The 9,362-nt window shown below is 44.9% G+C and overlaps 1 long non-coding RNA gene across 1 annotated transcript; it reads right to left on the bottom strand.

The window, feature by feature from the left end:
- Positions 1–3,259: 3,259 nt before the first annotated feature.
- On the bottom strand, positions 3,260–8,330 carry LOC104873356. The gene is made up of 3 exons (XR_783441.1): positions 8,278–8,330; positions 7,715–8,166; positions 3,260–3,295 (listed from the first exon to the last, which is right to left on the bottom strand). It is a non-coding gene; the product is annotated as an uncharacterized LOC104873356 (long non-coding RNA).
- Positions 8,331–9,362: the final 1,032 nt, after the last annotated feature.

The following is a 9,362-nucleotide window of genomic DNA, read 5'->3' as shown; positions in this document are numbered from 1 at the left end:
GGAAGTGCTCTAGCGCCTGGGCCGGAGAGCTGCGGTTCCTGGACTACAACGTTCCTTCTGGGGAACTACAGAAGGGGTAATTAGGTTGGGTGAGGACGCCCTCTTGGCTTGCAGTTCCGAACAAGAGTTGTTACCAGCATCACAAGACCTCCAGTATGCCTGTTTCTTGATTTCCTCACTCCCCTTACTGTATTTCATTCATTCACCACCTGGTTATTGAGCACCCACTATGTACGCCATAAACACTCAGGAATGCAGTACGGAAGGGAAAAAAAACATTCTATTAAGGAAAACAGGTAATAAGATCCTTTTAAAAACGTATTGGTATATATTTACAGTACATGATTAAAGTCATGATGGGGACTTGGTACATGTATGTAATGTATTCTTTTTACTTCTCCTTTCCCTTTCATCCCTCTAAACAAGATCCTTAAAATACTTAAAAGGGCAAATAGAAAAAATAAATGAGGAAGAGGAATATCAAACATGGGTGTGGAATGTTTTGTTTTTTGGGACAAGGTCTGGTTATGCAGTTTAGGCTGGCCTTGAACTCACTGTGTAACCCAGGCTTTAAATTTGTGGGCCTCAACCTCCTAGTGGGATTGCAGGCATACACCCCAATGCCTGGCTTGTGGAATGTTTTAGAGAATGCCCAGATGACTTTAGAGCAAACGGAGCCAAGGAATGAGCTTGCTTTGGGATGTTTGGTAGAAGAACCTTGCTAACAGAGAGGAAAGGTCAGTAAACAGGCTGCAAAGGGGAGGAGAGGTCAGCCTGGGCCAGGGTGTGTGAGAACAGAAATGGAAGCCTTTGGAGGGACTTGAACTGCAGTGCTGAGGAGAGATGAAGTGAGGACATGAGCAGAAGTAGGGAGACCTGATAGCAGACCCTTAGGGTCACCTGTGTGAAATATATAGGGGCTTGTTTAGTAGTTCCCCCTTAGAATGGTTTCTCTTTCCACAGTTTCACTTGCACATGAATGGGTTAACCACTGTCAGTAAATATTAAATGGATAATTCCAGAAGGAAACAATACATAAGTTTAAATTGCACCCTGTTCTGAGTAGCAGGATATAATCTCTTGCTGTCTCACTCCATACTGCCAGGATGGGACTCATCCCTTTGTCTAGTGTATCCATATGGTGTATGTTACCTTCTCATTGGTCTCTTAATAACCCTCTCAGTTATCAGATCTACTGTCATTGTATCATAGTACTTGTGTTCAAGTTACCCTTATTTTACTTACTGATGGCTCCAAAGCACAAGAGTGGTGATTTGGGCAAATCAGATATTCCAAAGTCAATTTATAAAGTGTTTCTCCTGAATGAAAAAAGTGAAGTTCTTGACTTAGTAAGAACAAAAAATTGCATACTGAGGTTGCTAAGATCTATAGTAAGACCTCCTCTATATTTTTTCTTTTTCAGTGCTGGGGATGGAACACAGGGCTTTATCCGTGCTAGGCAAGTGCTCCACCACTGAGTTACACCCAAGCTCTGAATTTTTTATTCTTGAAATTGTGAAGAAGGAAAAACTGCACTAACTACAAATTGCAAAAGTTACAGCCACAGTGTGTAAGTACTTAGTTAAAATGGAAAAGGCATTAATTTGTAGGGTTCACTACTATTTATGGTTTCAGACATTCACTGGGAGTCTTGGACATATCCCTCTAGGATAAAGGTGGACCACTATACCAGGATAATGACCAGTAAGGGGCAAAAAGAGGTTGAACTCAGGATATATTACAAAGTCAAGCCTACGGGACTTTCTGACAGAGCTCAGTGTTGGACATAAGTTTAGAAGCCTGTTTAACATTAAAGTGGAAATGTCAAATACACAGTAGTATTTCTGAGTCTGGACTTCAGGAAGAGACTGAACTGGAAAGACATATTTGGGAATCATCATCAAATAGATGCCTTTAAAGCCATAAGGCTGCTTAAGACAACCAATAGAGAACAGACAGTAAGAGAAGAGAGGCCTGAGGCCTGAGCCCTAGATAATATTTATGAGATTAAGCTGACGTGAAGGAACCAGAAAAGGAAACTGAAGGGTGACCACAGTGTCAGAACAACGAAAAGAATGGGATGACTTGGACATGACTGAGGAAAGTGTCAAGTGAGACCTATTAACAGTGTAAAACATGGATGATGGGTGAAGTCAGCTCAGGTTGAAAGTTGTACTTCTATCTTTTGTTATTAATGCTATGATTAACATTCTTGTGAACTTCCAAGCTTTGTGAAAGCTTCTGATTTGGACATATTTCTGATTTGGATACATTCTGGAAATATAAGGGAAGATCAGGGATTGGCCTGGGTTTAAGACTCTTGAACCAGACCCACGCAGGACTTCCAAGAAAAGCCAGAAGGACCTCTCATAGGAGGTGGTGAGACACCCGTGAGCTTGAGTCCACAGTTAGTTGACAAGGGCCTGAGCCTGGTGAGTAGCTCTAGGACTAGAAAACAGGTTATTTGAGAGTTCCTAGCACCACAAAGGAAGAAGCCAGTGGGCTTAATATTGAGTGATGAAGGAGGAGGGGAAGGAGGAGATGTGCATCACACAAGGGTTTCAGACACTAGGACTAAGTCGAAAGGTGGGTGACTGGGACACTGATGAAGATAAGGGGCAGGAGGCTACTTGCCCCCCTTTCTGAGCTCCTGTCTCCTAGATAGCCAAACAGGATGGTGTTCCTGTAACCCAAAGATGACAATGATGACAAGCATCCATCCCACTTCTACTTGGCATCTCTCTTTGAATGTTACATACTGTTTTGAACCTCTCTTGAGCAAATCAAAATGGGATATCTCTCCAGAGCCTACTCCTCCCCAGAGCAGTAAATGATAGTATCATCCACCAGTCCCCAAATTAAAAAAGTAGGCAGCTTTCTTAATTCCTCTTTCTCTTACCCCCCACACCTCAATCATCTTCAGTTTGATCTGCTTCTTAAATATATTTCAAAAATGACCAATTCCCATGCTGTCCTTACAGCAGCCACTAGCTCCAAGAGGCTATTAAATTTTAATTAATTAAAGTGACATGAAATTAAAAATTGTTTTTCAAGGGCTGGGGATTTAGCTCAGTGGATCTGCCACTTGCCTCAAAAAATTGTTTTTCAGCTGCATTAGCCATATTCCAAATGCTCAGCTCTCAGAAATGTAGAATATTCCTCTTTCCCAGAAAGTGCTCTTGGATGGTACTGGTCTATAGCTACATCCAAACTGGAAACATTGCTCATCTGGATGCTGTTAATAGATTTGGAGTTGTTTTGGTGGTTTCTACTTCTCCCGCTTCCTACTCCATTCCTATAGAAGCCAGAATTAACTTTCAGTCAGAAGTCAGATTTTGCTACCCTCTTGTTTAAGCCCTCAGAGGCTTTTCTTGTACTTGGAACAGAATCCAAACCTTTTCTCATAGTTACTGCCTTCCCCACCTTCTGCCTCCCTTATGCCTCATCGTGAACTATTCTTTTCCTTGGTCATCACATCCCAGCCACACTGGCCTCCTTGCTATTCCTTCTACTTTCCAAGCTCTGCTCTGCCTCCCGGCCTTTGTACATGCTATCTACCTGGAAGGGGTCACCTGGCTCTTGGCAAGGCTCATTTTATCATCTTGTACATCTCAGCTCCAGTTTTATTTCCTTAGAGCCTGTCCTGCCTTCCCTGTTTCAAGTTATTATCACCTTGCTCTTCATCACAGTATCTCATTATTTTATTAATAATAATGAACATTTATGTGCATTTCTTTTATATAAGGCATTATACCATGGACATGGTTTAAATGGTTCACTTTATCTATTGATTTCCTAGTTTATTTTGTTTTTGTTTTCCCTATATCCCCAGCACCAAGTATAGATATACAGTAGACATTAGCAATTATTAAATGAATTCTTGACCATATACTGTGGGCCAGGCACTTTAATAACTGGCTAAGCACTTTATGTATACTCTCATTTAATTTGCACAGCAATCCTGAGATCCTACTACTATCTTCTTTGTACAGATGAGAAGCCTTGTAACCTGTCTAGTTCTTAGGAAAAACTGGGATTCTAGTCCGAGTCACCTGACTTAAGAGCTCCCTGAAAGGCACTGTAGGGGATTTAGAGGCCTGAGTAAACACTCAGACCAGAAGCAGGGAAGCTAAAGGACTGCTTTCTTGAAGGGTATTCTATTTCAAAGCAGGCTGGAGATTCTGGCATTCCACTGCTCAATTAGAACACAGATTCATGGCCTAAAAGTCAGTGATCAGGCCTGGACAGACAGGCAGTCTGAATGGTGAAAATCAATTCTGAGCATCCTCAAGCTCATGGTGTGGGTTCAGAGGCCCCAGACAAGATCCCGAGCCAGGGGTGCACTCACTCTGACTGCTGAATCTGCCGTGTCCTTCTGCCTGTCTCAGATCAAGGATGACAGGGGACAAAAGTAAAAATAACAAGCATCCCTAGCACTTCGCCTTGGGAAACATCACATGTCAGGCCTGTGACACAAAACAGTGTTTATTAAGCCAAAGGCTCTAAGCTCATTAGTAAGAAGGGTGCTGAGCAGTGAGCTACCCACATATTTCTCTCAGGAAACAAATATCATGCAACATCCATCCTCTCCCAGGACTAGGCATGCAGTTCTCTCCCCCATTACCAACATCAGCACACACATCTACACAGAGGCAGGTTTGATTGGCAGTAGGGCCTTGGAGACTGATTGTATGGGGATGTGTCCTAGGGAGCCAGTTTATAATCCTCAGAGTTATCACTGTTGCTTGAATTTAGGACTCAATCCACCCTAGCACAGTTTCTCAAACTTGAATCATTCCCAGATTAGTTTAACAAGTTACTCCATACCTGTGTACCAAAATGTCTTAGTCCATTCAAGTTGCTTTAACCAAATACCATTAACTGGATTGCTTATAAACAACAGAAATTTATTTTTCAAAGTTCTAGAAGCTGGAAAGTCTAAGATCAAGGAACCAGTAGATTAGTGTCTGGTGGGGATCTGATTTCTGGTTCATAGGTGGGGATTTCTGGCTGTGTCCTCACATGTGAAAAGGGCAAGGGGTCTTTCTTAGGTCTCTTTTATAAGGGTACAAATCCCACTTATGAAGACTCTGCTGTCATGATCTACTCACCCTCCAAAGAACTTAATTCTCAATACATCACCTTGGAGTGTTAGAACTTCAGCCTATGAATTTGTAAGAGTCACAAACATTTGGGCCATAACACTGCAATACCATTTTTTACTTAATACCTTTCTCTGTGGATTGACTTAGCATAACTTTGGCTGTATAAACTTTGTCCTCAGTAGTATTTGTGAAATCACCAAGTTGACATGCTAGGTTATACGTTTTCCTGACATACATTACAGTAAATAAATAACTCTTAAAAATGTTCGTGTGTGTTCCACTTGAAATCATGTTGGTACAACCAGTGGTACCCAGGTTATACTTGGCAAAATAGCTGGTGCCAAAAGGGTATAACATGAAAGAGGTCCCAATGACCACAGCTGGAACACTGAGCCACAAGATAAATTCTGGTTTCACTACACACCAGCTTATAACCTTGGTTAAGTCAGCAGTCTCCTGGAAGGGCATCTCCTCATCATGCAAGGATACAAGGCTTGGCTTGTCTTTTTTTGTTGTTGTTTGTTTTGTTTTTTTGAGACAGGATCTCACTATGTAGTTGAAACAGACCTGGAACTCACTATGTAGTCCAGGTTGGTCTTGAACTCACAGCGATCCTCCTGTCTCAGCCTCCCTAGTGCTGGGATTACAGGTGTGTACCACCATGCTGGGCAGGCCCTGCCTTCTCTATCAGAGCTCCTGTAGACCACACAGCAGATGCCCAATAGTCAACGTTCTCTTGCTTCCCCTCAATTCATAGAGTACTTTACATTTCTCATATTTTCTATATACAGTAAGATTTTATCTCCAAAAAATTTCACCCTGTGAGAGAAAGCTAAAATTTTCTTATGTGGATGGAGGAACTGAGTCTCCATGTTAGCTGACAATGTTACCTAACTAGAGGACTAGAGACAGTTGGTGTCTGAGGACACAGTGGGCAGGAGCAGAAGGCAGGTGTCTCTTTAGGTACAGTAGGTCTGCCAGTCTGGCCCTTTGACTCATTTTCATGACTCTTATTATCTGTATAGATATTTGAGTTTGTTTCTTCTTCTTTTTATTTTTGGTACTGGGGATCAAACTCAGGAATTTGCGCTTGCGAGGCAGGTGAGGTGCCACTGGGCTAAATCCCTGGCCCAGTTGTTTGAGTTTCTGATCCTTGATGTGTTCCTAACTCCTGGTTCACATGCTAGAACTTGATCACAGACCTTTTGCACTAAAAGCTATATTCCTGGAGTTCCTCAGTGACAGCCCACCCAGATTTTCAGTAGCCTTTCGGCGTAGGCTTCTCTTATCTCACAGGCCTCCCTTTCTCAGAGCCTTGTGAGTCAGATCTATAGTTTGTCCCTGGTTTGGCTTAAATTCTCAGTTTTGATAGTTTCTTATTTTGGTTTTTTTGAGACACGGTCTCACTATGTAGTTGAGACTGACCTAGAACTCACTATGTAGCCCAGGCTGGTTTCGAACTCACAGCGATCCTCCTGCCTCAGCCTCCTGAGTGCTGAGATTACAGGTGTGCCCCACCACATCGACAATAGTTTCTTATTTTGGGTCCTTGAGGCAGAGACATTCACAAGGACCTCCTGCTTCAGGGCCCAGCATCGAGCTTGGTGTTCTGAAACAGACTAGAGAGGCCTTATAAAGGGGATTCATGTAGTGCTTTCAGGGGGTGTTAGTTATTCTTCTCTTGTTGCTGAGACAAAATACCTGACATCCAAAGTTAGAGGGGAAGAGGTCTGTTTGGCTTACAGTTTATAGAGGTTTCAGTCCCTAATCAGCTGACTCCAAGAAAGGGACGACAGTCATTGAAGAGGAGAAACAACATAGTGTACTTAAGGCAGCAAAGGTAACAAGAGGCCTTAACAGCATCTTTCTGCCCCTTTTAATCTTATTCAGACCACTTAGGTCAGGTAGCACTCACGCCCTTAATCCTAGTGCCCTCAGGTCTAGCCCCATCACGAATCAACCACACACTCTAGATTCGGCTACCTCCAAAATAGCCTATGATCACATGAGGATTTGGGGGGACATCTAGATACGAATCATAACAGAAGGTTATAAGGAGAGGGTAGAGAGTGATTGTGTGTGTGTGTGTGTGTTTGAGACAGGGTCTTGCTTTGTTGCCCAGGTTAGTTTTCAATTTGTGGCCTCGAATGATCTTCTAGCCTTCTGAGTGACATTTGTGCCCCCACCGTGGCCAACCAGAGATGTGTTAAGGGTTCACATGCTAACAGACTATCTGTAATCCAATCCTGGCTCTTATACCTTCCAACCCCTGACCCTAGGTAAGTCACCAAACCTCTTTATGCTTGATTTCCTCATGTAAAAAGTGGTGCATGCTTGTAATCCCAGCTTCTCAGGAGGCTGAGAAAGGAAGATTGCCAGTCTTAGTACTGTGGCAATTTAATGAGACTCTGTCTCAAAAAGAGCTGACTGGGGATGTAGCTCAGTGGCAGAGTGCCCCTTGGATTATGTCCCCAGTAGAGAGGGAAGGGGGTATCATTATAGAAGGAAAATTGTGAGACTTCGATGAAATACTGTACATAAAGCTTTCACTACAGTGCTCGGTGTGTGCCCTTGTCATCACTGTATTAAGCTCATAGTCCCCTACTCACATCATGGCGTGGGCTGTTCTCTCTACTGGATACACCCTGTCTATCCAGATAAATGTGATTGTCCCTGAAGGCTGATGCAGGGTCACGATGAGAACCTGAGGACCCTGAAGTTGTGGGTCTCTGTCCGTCTTGCCGTGTTTCCTTACATGAGTGAGTCATTCTCCATCATCCTCATCTGTGCAGGAAGGTGATAAAGTGCCAACCGGGCAGCAGGGTCTATGCTACCTGGGCGGGGGCGCAGCCTACCTACTCCCATTACCTTGGGGCTCTTCCAGAAAGGAAGAGAGGAGAGAGCCGTCCGAAGTCGCTGGTTGCCCGGACCAGGAAGGAGGATCGGGGGCTGGGCCGGTGCGGAAAAGCAGAGGGCTCAGGGACCCGTAAGCAGACAGTAAGCAGGCAAGCAGGCAGGCAGGCAGGGATCTGGTCCACGGCTGCCATGGCAACGCCTGCGGCTGCAGGGAAAGAGGTGGGAGGGATCTGTGGGCCGAGTCGGAAGAGACCCCGCCTCCAGCCAGTCCAAGCTCCGCCCATGAAGCCCGGAGGCCGGGAAGACTGACACCTACCTGACTGGTTTCTTCCGTGCCAGACCGCCTACATCTGACCACCCCACGGTGTCTGAAGGCTACAGACGCCAACACTGCCTGATAATTCGAGTGTGTCTGCCTTTGTGTGACGGCACACAGATTTCATGGGTGCCTGACAGACCAAGACTGCCAGATCTGTCCACCTAACCACAGTTGACTGCGTTTACCTGGCTGACGGACATCTGGGCCTGACAGGGTGTATCTGATTCAGGCGGTCTAACTGAACCTGACCGACCAGACCCCATCTGTGTCTGACAAGCTGTATCTGTCTGGCTGTGGCGCCTGCACCTGACTGACCAATTTCATCTTTGCCAGCTGCTTGACTACATCTCTGCTCAAAGGGCTCGGATGGACTGACTGACTGACCACTCCTGGGCCTGTGTGCCCTGGCTACTTCTGGAGACCACTGAACCAGCGTTTGCCTCACCACAGCACTGAGGTGTGTTGGCCCACTACTTCTGCCAGACACTCAGCCCCAGTCTGCATGGCTGTTGCTTCTAACTCTGAGTCTTTTTTGTTTGTTTGTTTGTTTGTTTGTTTTGGTACCAGGGATGGAACTTGGGTTCTTGCACTTATGAGGCAGGTGGCGGAGCCACTGAGCTAAATCCCCAGCCCTAATTCTGATTCTTGCTTGACTGAGTCCACCTGTCTGACTGGCCTACCCTATAACATCAGCATGTGACCACCCTTGCCTGACAGATGCCATGGCTGACCACTGCTGGCTGTGTGTGTCCTGCACATGGCAACCATTCAATAAGTGCTGGTTCAGTCAGACTGCCTATCTGAGGGGCATCTGATCGACTTCATCCAACTGACTAGGGCCCTAAAATTCTGTCCCACCTGGACTCATGGCTTCTTTCACCCCAGCAGCCTGACAATGGCTTCTCTGGTATTGTTTATTCTATGGCCTGGACATCATCAACTATGATACTGGGCCTCAGAAATTCAAAGCAGGTGCCCCAACAGGGAAAGAGGCAAGCGGTAGGAGTAGGATTTAGGTCCAGTTAAGGAGCAACTGCAAGGAGCTGGGAAGAGGCTGCAGTTGCATGGCCCTTGAATATACA

Source organism: Fukomys damarensis, unplaced genomic scaffold (assembly GCF_012274545.1).
Source record: "Fukomys damarensis isolate Sample0158 unplaced genomic scaffold, DMR_v1.0_HiC HiC_scaffold_22, whole genome shotgun sequence".
Lineage (NCBI taxonomy): Eukaryota > Metazoa > Chordata > Mammalia > Rodentia > Bathyergidae > Fukomys > Fukomys damarensis.
Note: the sequence above shows the minus strand (reverse complement) of the source record. Positions and strands in the feature narration are given on the sequence as shown.